We start from the raw sequence: 18,867 nt of genomic DNA, 5'->3' as shown, positions 1-18,867 counted from the left end.
AGTGCTCAGTCATTGTTTTGTAAATTCATCTGATAGGTGATTAGAAATCAGTAATAATTATAACGACAATCATTCTTACCACACACATCTTCAAATAGACTGTCCCTATGCAAATTTAAACGTAAGCTCCATCCGATCAGTTGAAATAACATTGGTAATACGTAACAAAAATCATTATATATTCATGGTGCACTGACTTTTTTAATAGAGGATTTGCATTATTCACGTATCAGGATACGTGCACGGATCGATATATACGTATTGAACAGATTTGTTTACAATAATGATTTTACCGATCTCAATTAAAATTAAATGCATTATAAAATATTTTCATCGGGACCAATTAGACTTAATTTGTCCTTTCCTCATATACGTGTTAAACGATACGTCGATACGGATACGCCAGCAAATACTTGATTAATGCAAATGCTCTAATATTAGCTATATATAGCACGTTAAAGTTTAAATACCTTGAAATTGTACACGATGGTATGGATTATATAGATTGTGTGCAAAATGATATTAACGGATGCGTATTAGGGCCATCTTATTTAATCAATTTTCCCTTTTCAACTTAAGGATTATGACAGTTGGTTTTAATTGTTTAATTGGTTTTTGATGTGTTTGATGTTTTTGACCTTTTGATGATGATACAATCGTACTGATTAAGACTTTTGTTTCTTTTTAGTGATTGTTTACCGAAAGTGAAATTATAATTATTTCAATTCTGATTAGGACAATTAAGGTAATTTCTATGTCCGAGTGTATAAGTGTTAAGGGTTAGTGCAGGCTCTTCCAGGAACCTCCCTTTTTGTTTGTACACAAGCAAACGATCGACTGGCAATGTGATTTTTCAGAGGGAGGAGGTTTGGACAGTCAACACGAACGTTGTCGTATCTAGGTCAAATATGTTAATTTCGAATAGCAACACATGCCAGCCATAATAAATGAATTAGTAACAACATGTGCATCATTTAAGAGTTTGGAAGTGTTTCAAGTTAATGAAATATATTAAATTCATGCCAATTTGATAAAATTCATTACTCTGAAGTAGTCAATATACGCATGTGCAAACACATTTTATTGGATTTAGAGCATGGGGTTATTCACAAAGGGAAAGAAGCACGTCATATTACAATTACAATTTAATAAATGTCCTGTCTCGAGGTTCTTTGAGAAAGCTAATTTTACTTTACAAATCGATTCTGATTAAAGCTTTACTTTTTGATCAGAAAAGACCACATATGAAATATCTAGTGGATATCTAGGAAGACAACATCTATAGTTTCGAAAAATAACTGGGATTGAACTCATGTGCTCAAGGAGGGTAATCAGATCTTTGTCAACATGTGGCACCTATCGTGTTGCTCATCTTAGTAGGATGAATCCCTCACTAAGACAATATATTTGTATCCATTTTGGATATTCTTTGAGTACCAAACACATCATTTACCCACCAACACTAGTGCGGGATGTGACTAATCTGTTTACCTGTCATAGACTTTTTTTGGGTTGATAAATCATGTACACGGATATGTATGTACTGAGATTCCGCCAATTAAGACGCACCCCTTGATTGACTGCAAGGGTACAGCGGATCGATGTACACTCCCTAAGGATTAATGGAGATGTGTCCTTTACAATATTATCCCACCACCAGAACAATCCCCACCCAACACCGCCCAAGGGAGCGTGTAGGACACCGGGAAGTCTGTTATTATGGTGGAGGAAGCCGAAGTACTCGGAGAGAACCACCGGGCCACTCGGTGGAAACAGACAAACCAGAGAGATATCAGAAGATTGATCTCCAGGTCAAAGTAGGGGGCAACTTTGACCAACCGAGGCCCCCAAAGTACCCATTCTAGTTTAAACTCCGGTCTGGGTACCAGAGACGTGTGTGAGAGGGTGAAAATTACCCTTCTGATGTACTGATATTTTTAGCACCCTGAGTGAGAATCGAACTCGGGACCTTCAGCACTGTAGCCATCGGTCTTAACCACTAGACCACGAACTCACATAATTGTGATATTGCTGTTAGAAACAGTATCATTTGTATAGGAATATATTGATTGAGTCAAATTGATATTGCGAAGCAACAGCTGATTATTATCACAAAACAATAGATAAGATACATACATTCATAAAGAAGAAAGAGATACCGTGAAAAAAGAAAACAAGAAAATTAACGAAAATTAAATTAATATTAAAAAATTAATACGGGAAGTCGTCATCATGCGCATCAAATTGCAAAATCAATAGCTCAAACACAATAAACTAATGAAAAAATAGATCATTGTAATATTCTTGACTGTGAACAGGCATTTACTTACATTTGTATGTAGAGCTAATTCCTCCTGTATTTAATACATAAAGCCTCAGTCACACCTTAACGGATAGCTCGAACGGACGCCTAACGGATCAATTTTTTTTCAATCCGTTCATGTCCGTTAAACGTCCGTTCTTATCCGTCGACGTCCGTTCTGTCCGGTGGAAAATTTTGAGCAAGTTCAAAACTTTGAACGAACGTCTAACGGATGAAATGTCCGTTGAACTTCCTGTAGGCGTTCGTTTTTATACGGTACTCGTCCGTTACGTTTCCGTTTTGTATCCGTTACGTGTCCATTATACACCCGTTTGAGGTCTGGCAAATAAATTCTCCAACGGACTTCTAACGGACGTCTAACGGATAAAACGGATGTTGAACGCATGTGAAACGGACTTCTACCGGACGTATAACGGATAAAACGGATGATGAACAGATCTGAAACTGATAAATGACAATTGAACATATATATCATCGTCTTAATACTTTCAATGATAAAACTGTTGACAGGTGATTGAATATTGCTCGCCTGATGTCTAGTGGCAAATAGTTCATGACTGTTCAATAGAAAATGAATACACGAGGTAGGTTTTACAGAAATGTTCGACACGAATGCATTCATCTCCCATTTAAAATTGATTGATGTAAGTATTCCATGAGGTATATATATAGAACGTGGTGGTATCCCTACAATAGGAATTGCTCTTAACGTCCAAATTTGGAAGGACGTGGATTCGTACTTATACATCCCGTTCAGCAAAACTGATCCCACTGGCGTTGTTTATCTGCCTTTTATCAGTGTTGCTTTGACATACAAACTTGACAGCAAGGGTGGCTCAAATACCCGTATGTAGGTCGTTATGAAATAACCGTTTTACAATATCGGATATGTTCCTTACGTTGTAACTACAATCACCTTCCCTTTCACGAATATGACCTACCGAACACTCTTTAGCGGTTTGTTATAACATAAGAACACGACGGGTGCCACATGTGGAGCAGGATCTGCTTACCCTTCCGGATCACCTGAGATCACCCCTAGTGTTTGGTGGGGTTATTAAGTAGTATTGGTTTCATGGATTCTATTATTCGGGTTGGTATGTACGGCTTGTTCTTCTAGCGTAACAAATGTTCTTATAATATTGTTACATGTTTGACTTTCATTTATATAATTCGAAGTGTGTGTGATGTCCATTTTCGCTGAACAATTACACATTTTTGGTATAGGTTCAGCTTCAGCTTGTCTCCTGGATTAGGTACTCTCACTGTATTCAAAACCCATCGGTGGCCTTTTAGGTTGTCTGTTCTATGGAATGGAAGTTCTTTCTATGAAACATTCTTTGTTGCATTTTCCATTTTATTTACTGTTTTACTTAAAATAACCATTTTTTAGTACTATTTCTACGTTCTTGGTCTCTGGTAGAGAGTTGTGTCATACCAAATCTTCTTATTGTCATGCGCAGTTTGCCAGAATTTACAACTCCATGAGATTCCGATACAATTGGCAAGTGTTGAAATGAGAGTGTGGTCACAATAACGATATGGACACAGGAAATGGGGTATCATAGGTATTGTAAGGAGGACGATACATTTTTAAAATTTCATTTTTTTCAATGAAAAATATATTTTTTAGATTTCTTATCAATATAATATGCAAAGACATTGATAACAAAAACAGATAGAAAACTGCTCAGATCACTCCATTGTACAACAACATGAACAAGTCACTAAAAACTAAAAAATATCAATTTTTATAAAAATTCTTCTCATTGCTGATATTTCATTATGTGGAATTATTCAAGAAACATTTTTGTTTATAGCTGACTATGCGATATGGGCTTTGTTCATGATTGTAGGCAGTATGGTGACATATAGTTTTCTGCGGCATTTGGTCTCTTGGAATTTTGTCTAAAGCATGTTAAAATTTGTCAATTTAGGGCAATATCTTCTATAAGAAATCGTCCGACCATTTTTGACGTGTATAGACAATTGGTAGTGCTCAACAATGTGAACATACATTTTCCTCTCATATAAGATTTTCTCTATTTATAACAGTTTTAAAAACTAGTTACCCCAATTGTGGGCAAGTTTGGTTTAATTTTGCCCAGTAGTTTTAGAGGAAAAAAATTGTAAAAATTAAAATACGACGACGGACGACGGAAGTCCAAAATAGTAAACGAGAAAAACTCACAAAAAGGCAATCTTAAAAGTGATAGTCTATAAATACAATGATACATTAATCTGAAATTGGAGACAATAATTAATAATATGATACTAATGGTAGTGAGTATGTCACTAGTTTCAGGAAACACATTTATTTGGTAGTTACTGATCTATAATTTTGAAACTTGTATTCTGTATTTATACAAGAAAAAAGCATGATTAAAAAATGAACAAATTAGAAATCTCTATTTATTTTTCTATGAAAAACAACTGATAATTTTCTGATCATCATCCCAGACAACATGAGTATGTTGGCCCAACATTGGCACAACGTATATCATTGCATTGGCCCATCGTTGTATTTTAACGTTGGCCCAACGTATAAGTGCAAAGTGGGCCTACGTTGGCCCAACATGATGGCTTCATGTTGGCCCAACGTTGTACGGTTATATGCAATACATAGAGCCAACGTTGGCCCATTGTATGAAAAACGAAATCCATGTTGGCACAACGTTGGACCAACGTAGAAATATCTTTTCTTATGTTGGCACTATGTTGGTCCAAGGTAGGTATTTCTCATTTTTATGTTGGCAATTCGTTGGTCTATTGTTTCAACCAAATTACAATGGATGCTGCATGAGGAGCTGTATATGATAAATACTCCGGAGCGCATTTGATCTTTTTTTGTATTCCAAACTGCCAAAGTTTAAGGTAGCAATTCTGTATTTTTGTATTACCCATTGTTGTTACTGTCCTTGTTTTTTTCATGAAATTTGCCTCTTTAATTTTATATTTTGTGTGACGCTAAGATATTTCTTTGGCAATGTTTGATGGATCGACCAGATAAACTCTGTGTCATTTGGTGTCTTGTAAAGAGTTGTCCCATTAGCAATCATACCACATCTTCTTTTTTCATATCAATTTCATTTATTTCTTTAACAGAACAAATGACGTATGGCTTATGGTTAGGCGATCATACAAATAGTTTTTTCAGAGATGTAATTTTAGTTGTATTGGTTCCAGATCCAGAATGAAACTTAAATAATTCAGAAGATGAAATTTTATTTATTTTAAATTTGATATCATTGGTCGTCACCAGAAGTAGTGTCCTTCTCAATTTGAACTTCAACAGTGTCATTATTATTTATATATGTTATTCTTTTTTTCTCTTCTCTGTTTCTTGCCACCTTCTCTGTCAAGGCTTAAGCGCCGCCAATCTTTAGCTGCATCATCTATCTCCTTATCCGAAGACTCATTACAGCTATGTTTTTTTTCTAACCGACTCTGTAATAAAGTTATAAGTAAACTTGAATTGCGTATTTGTCTAATGCATGCGTGCATAATCTCCCTTCTAGATAAATTATGTAATATAAATTAATGTATATTCTTAATAGTTTAAACACTATTTAATACAAAATAAAATCTTAAATAACCATTTTTTATATTGGTTATTTGTCTAATGATCAGAAATTCATTAGTATTAGACGGATTTGTGGGTATAACAAACCCTTATTACTATTATTTCAGAATTCGGTATCATACTTTATATTTTCGTAATATACATGATATATAAAGAATAATTTAGATGTGCATTAATGAACAGTTATATATTTGATATATAAAAACACAGTTACACATTCAAGTGTGTATATGATCAGATTTCACAAATATATCGTATCTGTTTGCATGCGATTTATAAATACAATAAAACTAACAAATTCATTTATATTTTAATGAAGTAGAAATCATTATACCACATTTTTGAAACATTACGGAATAAGGTACATCTTAAGACAATTTTATTCCATTAACTTCAGTAATGATCATACATGTTGTGGTTATAGATTTAAATAATTTGCCATTTGTTTGAAGATACTAATGTTCAGTGGCAAATATTTCATGATAATTAATAGGATTGAAATGATTTAAAATCTAGAAAATATTTCGCCCGAAACGTATAATCTTCAAGATCAGCATTATAAAATGATAGAAATTAATATATGTTTTGATTTATAACAACATCCCTCAGATTAAAAAATCATATTGTATTTGTCATTCTTAATCGTATATATATATCAGATTTTTTAAAGTTACAACTTACATGTTACTATCTTTCTCTTTGAATCTCAGATGACATGATTTTCTCTTCTTGTTTTCTTCGTATCACTGCTTTCTTACAAATACACAACAGGAAATAATCACAAAAGTGACCATCCCATTACATTCAGATTTCCTATAAACTTAATTACCATAGCAACTATCTTTGAAATTTGTCGAACATATGGTCAAACCTTATCAGAATGGGCTTGATTAACAGACTGGCTGTATCAAATATCACTCTGCATATAATTGCTATTATTTTGTTTCACAAAGTTTAATGAATAAAGTTATTATAAATAATGATTGCAATAAATTTTAATTTTTAACCAGGCAATCTATGTTTACGATATACATTTTTTTTATTACAGTAATGATATTCCAGTATAAATTTTACCTGACTTAATTATATATAGAGTATAATATATGATCACGCAACGTTGGGCCAGTATTGGCCCAACATAGAGTTGTAAATGTAATTTCAGTTGATAAACACTTTCGGTATAACATTAACTTTTCATAAAGCTTGCTGCAATCGAAATTATCCGCCTCCCAAGAGAAATAAAGCGTACAATATTATATAATCAATTCTATTAAAAAAATTTCATATCGGCCCTATGTTGCTACTAACATAATGCCAACATTTGCCCGATTATTTATAACCAACATGAGATAATAATATGAATTTACAACAACAGACCAACGTTGGGCCAATGTTGTGCAGCCAACACCAACGTGCGACCAATGTACCGACAATTTGCCAACGTTGGGCCAATGTTGTGCAGCCAACATAAACTTGCGACCAACGGACCGACAATTTGCCATCGTTGGGCCAATGTTGTGCAGCCAACATAAACTTTCGACCAACGGACCGAAATTTGCCAACGTTGGGCCAATGTTGTGAAGCCAACACCAACGGTCGACCAACGGGCCGACCATTTGCCAACGTTGACCCACTGTTAGTCTGCTGGGATACTTGTTGAATTAATATCTGTATATCCTCCCCAAATAGGCCCATATCTGCTGCTGAGATCACTACCAACACATTGGCTATACCACCAAGATCCCCTATTCAGTCGTGCACAGTTACCGTTTTCAAGGTTATCATTGTCTTGGTCGATGGTAGTGAATTTCATACCATTGCTACTCACCAAGATGTTATCTGAAATGATTAAACATTTGGGGTATGCAAATAATTATAAACATGTGTTCCATAGAACATACGAATCCGATGATCGGAATATTATACACGATGTTTCGTTTTGTAAACGTGCACCATATTTTAAAACATGTCGCCAGTTTTTGGAATATATGAGGATAATTGTGGTAGACAAAGATGACCTCAAGTATAACGAGGATAAAGTGACAGACAAGCCGTAATTTTGAAACATGAGCATCATTCCGGGAAAAAATAGTTAATTTACTCTTGACACACGCTCTGACACAATGAAATAGTAGAATGAGATTAAAAGCGTCTCTTTTATCTTGGATCGGAACATGGTTCAAGTTGTATAAAGTAAAAACACAAAAATACTGAACTCCGAGGAAAATTCAAAAAGGAAAATCAAAAATCAAAAGGCAAAATCAAAAGTCCAAGCACATCAAACGAATGGATAACAACTGTCATATTCCTGACTTGGTACAGGCATTTTCTAATGTAGAAAATGGTGGATTGAACCTGGTTTTATAGCTAGCTAAACCTCTCACTTGTATGACAGTCGCATCAAATCCCATTACATTGTCAACGATGCATGAACAAAACAAACATACTCAAAGAGTAAAAATGTAAAAATAGGGGTACAACAGTCAATATTGTGTTATCATCTTAATATCACTACATAAACAACAAATGTAACAAAGTAGCACAAAAAGGCATACATCAAATTCAACATTATCATTTTGCTTTTCCTATACGGCTGAATTTATCTATGTAAAGTCTACCCATAAATGAAAGAAGGTTTTCATTACTGGTGTAAAATTGCGCGTTTGAAATTCGCACAGGTAGACATAAAAATAATTTTGTCGTATGACGGCATACATAAATGCAGACTCACGTAAAGTAGATATAACAAAAAACAGACTTACAGTAAAAATAATAAATAAAATAATGGTGTGGTTCAAAGTATGACGGGATACTTAAGTACAGTTTCACGTCAAATACGGCTGAATTTATCTATATAAAGTCTACCCATAAATGATAGAAGGTTTTCATTACTGGTGTAAAATTGCGCGTTTGAAATTCGCACAGGTAGACATAAAAATAATTTTGTCGTATGACGGCATACATAAATGCAGACTCACGTAAAGTAGATATAACAAAAACCAGATTTAACAGTAAAAGTAATAATAATAAATAAAACAATGGTGTGGTTCAAAGTATGACGGGATACACAAGTACAGTTTCACGTCAAATGTATATCATAAAAAACAGACTAAACAGAAAAAGTAGTCTTATTGAATAAAATAGTTTTGTCATTCATAGTATGTCAAGATCCTTAAGTAAAAGTAATATCAATAAATGAAATAATTTTGCCGTTCAAAGTATGCGGTTTTACATAACCACAGAGTCACTTCAAATGAATATCTAAAAAAGACATATAAAAGAATACTATAATAAGTAATTAAGATGATAACAAACGTCAGTACGCAAAATCTATACTTCAAGACCATCTTGTATTATTTGTGAAGTTGATACGGAATATTTATCAACAAGTTCTGGGTATCTTCCGATGAACTTTTTTAGAAAAAGGACGAGACGTTCTTTGACATATCCCTGGTTCATCAATTTTCTGCTCAGACACTGTTGACGTTTTACAAAGTCTGAATAAGAGCTGCAAGCTCTTGAATACCTAATAAGTTGGGAAATGTATATTCCATATGCAGGTGAAGTTGGTATATTACTACTTAGGTGGGGGAAATTGATAATTTCAAAATTAAAATCGTCTCGTTTGTCATAGGAGTAGTGTGGGAATTGTATATGCATATAAATAATTTTACCACAAATTTTCACAGAGGGTACCGATGTTATACTTCATACATTATCATTTATTTTTATAGATACATTTGTGGATACTGCTTTATTTGTTACAACTTTACGATGTATGTTTGCTGTTTGTTAGCTGATATTACGGTTATTAAGAACAATTTACAGTAATTTGGCATTGACACATATGAAGCAGACTTTTGCATTCAAATTTGGTTTATTATAATGTTTTCTCAGAGGGATTTCAACGCAAGCTTTTAAGACATAAACGCAACACCCTTATGACTGTTGTCGCAAATGAGATACTTATTAAGTTCTTGTATAGCTAAAATATGAAGATTCAAAAGATCGTTATTATACATTTTACTGCACGATGCGAGTGAATATAATGTATTCTTTTGTCATTATTACATAAACATGATAAAGTCGGGACATTTTTTATATTACATTTTTCAAAACATTGCAAAATGCAATGCAATATATTGTTAAAAAAGCCTAAAAAACATGACAAAAGGCAAACAGAACAGTCTTTAAGTTTTGAATTTTATGTTATTTTTCTTCACATATATATTTTTCAACAGTACTTGTAATACCCTTTTAATTTGACTTTAAACATAAAAAAATAGCAGTAATTTCTATTCATTAGCATGCTTAGTAAATGTTTAAGGCATTTACCAGCATTTCCTGAATAGTCACCAACAGTTAACTTGTACTTCGATGCCGCATCTCCGATAATGAATGTTTTATACACAGCAAACTTCTTGTATTTCTTTGTATCATACATGTCAATCGTCAACTCATACTGTCCACTTGAAGTCAACGTATGAATTAACTCATTGCCTACAGTAATCAAGTTATTTAGAATGTTGATAAAATAAAACATGTCTAAAGGGAAATGCAAAGGAAAGTTCTTTATAAAAATGTAACAAATGTGTAAATACAATTTTCGCTAGTAAATCACTTAACATAATGCAATATTTCACTTTCCAAATCAAAGACTTACTATAAATAACAAGGTAAAGTTCTGCGTGTATTAATTTTTCCATTGGTTCACATAAATAAAGATCAATTTCAGGAAACGCGAGTCCCCATCTCCATTTTGAAAGCTATCTCGTCGCCATTTTCGAAAAAAAAAATCGAAAACAATTCAGAATTAACAGTGCAATAATGGCGTTAGATTACATACCTCTGAAACACGATAGCATCAAGAACAGAAACACAACCTTCCTTGAATCCATCATTGTAGTGCTTGTTAGAGTTGGAGCCTTAATTGTCAAGTCTAAACAATTCAAGTACGGATGTTTATAAACTTGTTTTTACAAAATACGTTTCCTGCAAGTACAACCTACGTCAGAAAAAGTACATGTTGTTTACTACACTATAATCAATATTACATAATTTCTCATATCGATTTACCTAGATTTAGATAAAAAAATATTTACACCTTTTTGTGATTTTTCTTTTCATTACAGCAAAACATTATAGCACATATTGTAGGAGTACTGGCAATACATTAATAACAAAAAAAAAAGCTAAAAGAATTAAAATAACTGTTACTGCATTGTATATAATGTACTTTGTTTCCAATCTTTATTGTACAATATTCATTGGGTTGACGCCACATTTAGGGTGTTTGATATGTTTGCATATGCCATGGATTTTGAGACGTCATATTAAAATTTAAGGAGAAAACTTCTTTTTGTCGATCTTTTTCTGGGTTTTTCGTATGGAAAACAATACATACATACTGCTCGATTCCCAGTTAAAAGGAGATGGGGTAATGAGACTATTATTAATCTACTACAATTCCTGTTAAAAGTTTAGTCGTGATGTATCGAATTACCAGACACATAGAAACAAAAGGCCTACCATTATAACTCAAAATAAGTGTAACTGAAAATAGGATGGTTTAGTTTATGTTTTTTTGTCATGATTTTTGGTACTTAAGTCGTCTGCTTCTGTTATTGGGACTGTTTATCTTCCACGAAATACATTTTATATAGTATTAGCTTTAAATTGTTTTTAAAAAAATGATGTTTTTGATAATATATTTTCATCAATGTTGTTCGATATTCCATCTCAAGCAAAAATATTCTGTTTTGAATCGCACAGTTCTGAAAAGAGTTTCAACAACCGACAAACAATTCTGTATAATACTGTCGTCAAGTTCACATTTAATTACACATTGGCGATAAATCTAACGATTTACAGCATGTCAGCCTCCGTCAACAGGAACAAGGCAACGAGCATAAGCCACTGGTGTGCAAAATAATTTAACGATGTTGGACTCTATTATTGATACTGCTTTTTAGTTAATCCCCCCTAGTTTTTCGTATTGCTATTGCGGAGTTCTTTAAACCGAAGTCTGACAATTAAGAATTTCAAAGACAATCAGGCATATGCATTATTATAATGGATAAGTTATTGATTATTACTTTAACTGCTAAGTCAGTGTTTGTTATATCTATTTTGCGTGACTGTATTTATGCATCCCGTCATACTTTGAACGACAAAATTATTTCTTGTCTACCTGTGCGAATTTCAAACGCGCAATTTTACACCAGTACCCATACCCTCCTTCCTTGATGGGTGCATTTTACATAGACAAATATAATCGTATAATATAATCAAAATGAGGATGTCAATTTGATATATGCCTTTTTGTGCTTCTTCGTTACATTTGTTGTTTTTATAGTGATTAAGATGATAACACAATGTTGACTGCTGTACCCCTATTTTTGACATTTTTACCTATTATGTCTGTTTGTTTTGTTCACGCATCGGTGACTATATAATGGAATTTGATGCGACTGTCATACAAGTGAGAGGTTTAGCTAGCTATAAAACCAGGTTCAATCCACCATTTTCTACATTTGAAAATGCCTGTACCAAGTCAGGAATATGACAGTTCTTGTCCATTCGTTTTTGATGCGTTTTGTTATTTGATTTTGCCATGTGATTATGGACTTTCCGAATTGATTTTCCTCTGAGTTCAGTATTTTTGTGATTTTACTTTTGATTACATTAGGTTTGTTTAGTTTTTCTTGTTATTGAGTCTCGCTAATGAATCAACATTAACTGTTTTAAATAGAACTCTAAGTAATTGTTTTAATCAGCTACGTGCTGATTTTGTTTTGGATTTTTTCAACATAACATTGCATTAAAATGATATTTCTCCTTATAATTTCTACAAGGTAATTGACATGGCATTTAACTAATATACACGAACATAATAAACCATCACACGCATAGGCTAATCGCTAAAATAGTTACGGAAATCATTTTCTGATTTTTGTCTGAATTTGGTATCAAAACAATTCCTTTTCAAAGCTTAGAGTGTAATTGAGTTATATATGTTAAGATCATTAATTGATTTCTGTGTCTCTAAAAGAACTTTTCAAAGACGGTTTAATTAAGATATAGGAAACTATTTCATGGCTATAAAACCATAATAAACACAGCACGCACATTGTTATAATAAGAAACAAAGGTTAAACATTTGGAATTTCCGGATTTTTCTACATATATGTTGTCGTCTAATTGCTTTCAATGATACAACTGTTGACAGGTGGTGAGATATTGCTCGCGTGATGTCAAGTGGCAAATATTTTATGAACATCCAGGACAAGAAATATAGAAAATAAATACAGAAGTAGATTTTGAAGTAACGTGAGACATGGATGTATCATTATCTTACCTCCTATACATTTCTAGGAATATGATTGGTTAAAAACGTCCGCTTGGAGACCGTGTATATTTCATATTAGGTTAGTAGGGAGGCGGGGCTTATTTCATACACGGTTAGTAGTGGTGTTACGTCCCTTTATAAAAACAAAACGGTACTGGGAAAAAAAATCTTAAAGGTTTCAACAGACGAAGAAATTGATGATTAAGACTGAAATAAATTCATAAAACACATTTAAACCTAAAAAGTTGTTATTGCTGGCATCTGTTTTGTAGGACCAATGGAACTAGTTTCTTAATGCTAACAGTATTTGAAGACTTCCTCATTTTGATAGGTCACTTGTCTAAATTTCACATGTTAAGAAAGTCGATGCGATAAATTCGTTACATAGTGTGCTAGTGACGTAATACGGTATATATGGGGTCAGTTAATTCCATATGCAATTTACTGACCGCATATATACCGTATTAGGTCACTAGCACACTATTTATAACTACTAATATGCGACTTGAAGATATATATATATACTTGTATAAGGCCTAGATTTTGCCTTGACAAAACCCAACAAATTGTTCATGCAAAGGTTCTTTATAGTTTATAGAACGTGGCTCTATTATTACAATATGCATTGCATTTAATGTTTTGTGACTCATAACCGAGATAACGTATGTGTTGGTGTCCTAATTCTCGGTTTTGTTTTTTTGTCATTTTTGTTAATGTTTTCAATTGTGTTTTGGTTACCGTAGAAATGTTTGAGGTCGCATTTGACATATAAATACTGAACTTTTTGAGTATTTTGGTTGTCACAAAAGTGGATACCTTACTGAATTAGACTATTTACCGGATTTGTTATCACATAAGCAACACGACGGGTGCCACATGTGGAGCAGGATCTGCTTACCCTTCCGGAGCACCTGAGATCACCCCTAGTTTTTTGGTGGGGTTCGTGTTGTTTATTCTTTAGTTTTCTATGTTGTGTCATGTGTGATGTTGTTTGTTTGTCTTTTTTCATTTTTAGCCATGGCGTTGTCAGTTTGTTTTAGATTTATGAGTTTGACTGTCCCTTTGGTATCTTTCGTCCCTCTTCAAAGTGGAGGAAAAATAATGCACACATTTGACTGGAAAATACTAATTGACAAATCTGTTTTAGGGGGTGGGGTGGGTGGGGTCAATGAACATATTTAAGAGTGATACATATATTGAAATGAACAATTGTGTAATTGAAAATCTATACTTTATTTGTTTTGAAGGAGGCCGTTCTTAGTCAAAAGCTAATTTTGGTTTTCAATTTAATAAATCATAGTATCAAAAAGACAGTATCAATAAGATAAATAATATAAACACCAAGCGTACGGTAACTAATGTTTAAATTTGATAAATCTGCTATAGGTAAACGACTGCGTGACGTGCTATATATAGCTATTGTTTGTAATTATCGAGGCTGTAAAACATAGAAGAATATTCAATTACCGGTTATATGGTATGATAGCTGATAAGTCCAAGAAGCTGCGTACGTGATGTTAAAAAGGAGTACCTGCATTCAAAGGTGTATGAGTTTCATTATCTCTCTGTTAACAAATTTCCGTTCATTATTGAAACCGCTTGCTTGGAAATAAGTTTTAACTGAGGATGTCATGAAACAATTTTAATAGATCACGTAAAAACAATAAAGAAATATATAACCTAGGATTTGAGGATATATCTATAGTTAGACCGGTCGTTGGATTCATATGATTTCAGTGTGTTTTGCTTACATGATTATATAGATTCTTACATTGATACCAGTGGATTATTGGATTTATCCAATCGAGATAGTTAAATTATAAATTTTAAAGTCCGAATCTTTTAATGATTAAAAAATAAATTTTCCTTTTTTGTTATACGAAAATCCCCTTAGAGTGCCTTCCACATTCCACAAAGTTGTCAATTTCATTAACACCTGTTAGCAGTTATTGATTCATCCAGTTAGCTGAAAAGGATATGACCCTTAAAACCACCCAATAATCTTTTGAGATCACCGGCAACCACACGTTGATTAAATTTTTTTATACAATGGGTTTGGAAAGGGATAAATTTCCATAGAATAAGAAAGATGGTATAACAAACCTCCTTTTAGAAAAAAAATATTTGACTTTGTGCTTTGTATGAGGTTTACGGTTTGTGTCGTTCGTAACAAAGTATAAATCGCTACCCGACTGAAGCAACAAGACTCATCTCCGCTTTCACAGCTAGATTTATATTGTTTAATACTTTTGTTTTTGTGCTCAAGTTTTGATATCAATTCTTTGCCTTTTTGTCATTTTTGCAATAGTTATTCTGTCTGGATAATATCAAGAACAAAAATCTATTGATAACAATGTTAGTCCCGAGATTTTATTAAAATAATTATAAAAACACCTAGGCTATCATGGTAGACTTGAAATCCCTATCAATTAATATGGATATATAACATATTTTTGAAACGTGTGATAATTTCAAATAAAATTGAGAATGGAAATGGGGAATGTGTCAAAGAGACAACAACCCGCCCAAATAAAAAACAACAGCAGAGGGTCACCAACAGGTCTTCAATGTAGCGAGAAATTCCCGCACCCGGAAGCGTCCTTCAGCTGGCCCCTAAACAAATATATACTAGTCCAGTGATAATGAACGCCATACTAACTTCCAAATTGTACGCAAGAAACTAAAATTAAAATAATACAAGACTAACAAAGGCCAGAGGCTCCTGACTTGGGACAGGCGCAAAAATGCGGCGGGGTTAAACATGTTTGTGAGATCTCAACCCTCCCCCTATACCTCTAACCAATGTAGTAAAGTAAACGCATAACAATACGCACATTAACATTCAGTTCAAGAGAAATCCGAGTCTGATGTCAGAAGATGTAACCAAAGAAAATAAACTAAATGACAATAATACATAAATAACAACAGACTACTAGCAGTTAACTGACATGCCAGCTCCAGACTTCAACTAAACTGACTGAAAGATTATGATTTCATCATATGAATATCAGGCACAATCCTTCCCGTTAGGGGTTTAGTATCATACCATCATAACATATATGAGAAGAACATAACCCGTGTCATGCCAACAACTGTTTTTAGAATAAATGTGTTTAGTTCCGATGCAAAGAAAACCTTTTATAATAACAAATATACTGAAAAGTAAGTAATGTGTTCAGAGGTAAAATGCTATCACAATCGTTCTACACGAATAGATGAAGCAAAAAGAAGAATAACATTTCAAAACACAGGCATTTTCGATAAAAAATCTATCCAATGTTGTTAATTTCCGGTTAAACAACATGAACAATATGAAGACATTTTAAATGAATTTGTGAAAATACCATTTGACATTAAAAATAAAAAAGAATATAATGCCTCCAGGAACCTCTATTGACAGACTTTGCTTACGTAAATGCTTCAAACTGACAGGATATTTATAAAAAGGGATTAATTGGATGTGACATTTGAAATGTATCATGTTGAACATTCTTTCACCATCATGGATCAGAATTAAAGACCATATAAAATGTAATTTTGCAACGTAGATGAGGAATTCTTGTCTGGAACGTGTTAAGCTATGGTTCGTCACTACAAAAAACAAAATGGAAGCTTAAACTTAGCACTGTCTTTTATATCCGTATCCTTATAAGAATGAAGCGTGAGTTCTTCAATACTCTGAACATATTTGGAAAACATTAGATAGATACTAGTGAAACATTTAACAGGTATTCCGAAACTCATATTTTAAATCTTCAAATCTCAATTCTTTAATTACTGGAATAGCTGTACAGTTATCACACAAACAGAAAATATTGCAGACTTAATAATCGCTTGAAACAAAAGTAACAGGAAGTACAATAGATAACAAACATGGTTTACAGTACGATTCCTTATATGCATGTTGCATATGTCGTACTTGGGATTACGTCTTGTTCAACTAACGGACTACTTCTTTGGATTATATTTCGTAAACCACGTCTTCGCACGAATAGTAACATTATCATTGCCAGTCTATCAATTAGCGATTTCTTATTAGGAGCGACAATAGCACCTGTGGAAGTAGCCCATACTCTACAGAAAAACTTTACTATTGTAGGGTATGCATGCTTAGCACACCAGGTCGTGATGATATATATACCACTTGTATCCATACTTCATTTGCTGGTAGTTGCATTGGAACGATTTGTAAAAATTGTGTATCCGCTTCGTTATGTTATTATTATAACAAGTAATAAAGTAGCCGGATTGATTGTCCTTGCTTGGACTGTTCCACTTTGTGTGTCTGTAGTACCCTTTACAACTTCGGATGTATTTTCCACCGGAAACGCCTCCGACCAATCATGCTCTACGCTTGATCTACTTTCCTGTTCTTACATTGCATTTGTGTTCACAGTTATTGGCGTTACCTGTATAATAATGACTTTCTTGTATGGAACTATATTGAAAATAGCCTGTCGTCATGCAAAAGAAATTCGATGTAGGAACTTTCAAATCTATAAACAGAAAAACAGTAACAACATACGAGAGTTAAGAATTGTCGGTGTATTGTTAGTAACTGTCGGTTATTTCATAGTATCATGGACACCTTTTACTATTGCTGTTATTGAACAATGCATATCTTCAGGATATCCGGTCTACTGGTATCCTGTCGTGTTTTTTGCTTATTTCAATTCTACAGTTAATCCGATGATATACGGAATAGGAAACAGGGATCTCAGAATGTCATTGATAGAGTTATGTTTTGGTAGGAAGCATGCACAAGTCCCTAGTTATGTTACAAAAATAACAACAATTGAACAATACGAGGATTCCGTTGGGCATACAGCTTTTTAACTTTGTTATAATTAAGAACATATTGCAGGTATATGAATTACTTGATGAAAATAACGTTAGAAGTGTATTTTTTATATTGCTGTGTTAACTTTAACCTCAAACTAGTATAAACATATTTTATTTACTCAAAGTAAAATGGATTGGACACAAGTAAGCCATACTTATAAAGTCTGCTCCGAATTACAATAAATGACAATATAATATCAATATGAGCATGCAATAAATCAAAATATACAATACTTTACGAGACTTTCAATTAAAAAAAAATGAATCAGAAATTACTTAAAAAATGGTAATAAAGATAATTATGATATGGATGTACCGCAAATACACTTTTTCTACACAACAAGAAATCTCTCAGACCTTTTAATAGATTCGAATACATGTTGAAATATATTCACTTTTTGTCTCGAACTAATACACTAGTGACCAAGATGCTTGGGTTTTTAATGTTTACACAACAAAAAAAAAAATATAGATGATTTTTCTTTCAAAAATGAATTACAAGAAAGTGAAAGTGAATAAATAAAAACATAATCTAAAGACATTAAATGTCTTATGTAAGTGTACTTGAGATCTTGTGAAATTTGCTTTCATAGTCATAGTGGATCGACAATTTATATTTAAATATTATTATACATGTTATATTCACTTGAAAAGATTTTACCACTTTATATGAAACTATGATAAAATAATTAAAAAGAAGAAAAAATAACTACTGGATTAATACTAAAACAGTAACGAAAAAAAAAATATGGAAGTAATCCAAATTACTAT

At 33.0% G+C, this 18,867-nt stretch overlaps 1 long non-coding RNA gene across 1 annotated transcript; it reads right to left on the bottom strand.

Annotated features, from left to right (window-relative positions):
* Positions 1 to 7,561: 7,561 nt before the first annotated feature.
* Positions 7,562 to 10,905, bottom strand: LOC143053791 (uncharacterized). The gene is made up of 3 exons (XR_012971453.1): positions 10,753 to 10,905; positions 10,242 to 10,406; positions 7,562 to 7,745 (listed from the first exon to the last, which is right to left on the bottom strand). It is a non-coding gene; the product is annotated as an uncharacterized LOC143053791 (long non-coding RNA).
* Between the last annotated feature and the right edge of the window lie 7,962 nt (positions 10,906 to 18,867).

This window comes from Mytilus galloprovincialis, chromosome 12 (assembly GCF_965363235.1).
Source record: "Mytilus galloprovincialis chromosome 12, xbMytGall1.hap1.1, whole genome shotgun sequence".
In the NCBI taxonomy this organism is placed as follows: domain Eukaryota; kingdom Metazoa; phylum Mollusca; class Bivalvia; order Mytilida; family Mytilidae; genus Mytilus; species Mytilus galloprovincialis.
The sequence above is the reverse complement of the archived record's forward strand: the minus strand, read 5'-3'. Positions and strand labels throughout refer to the sequence as shown.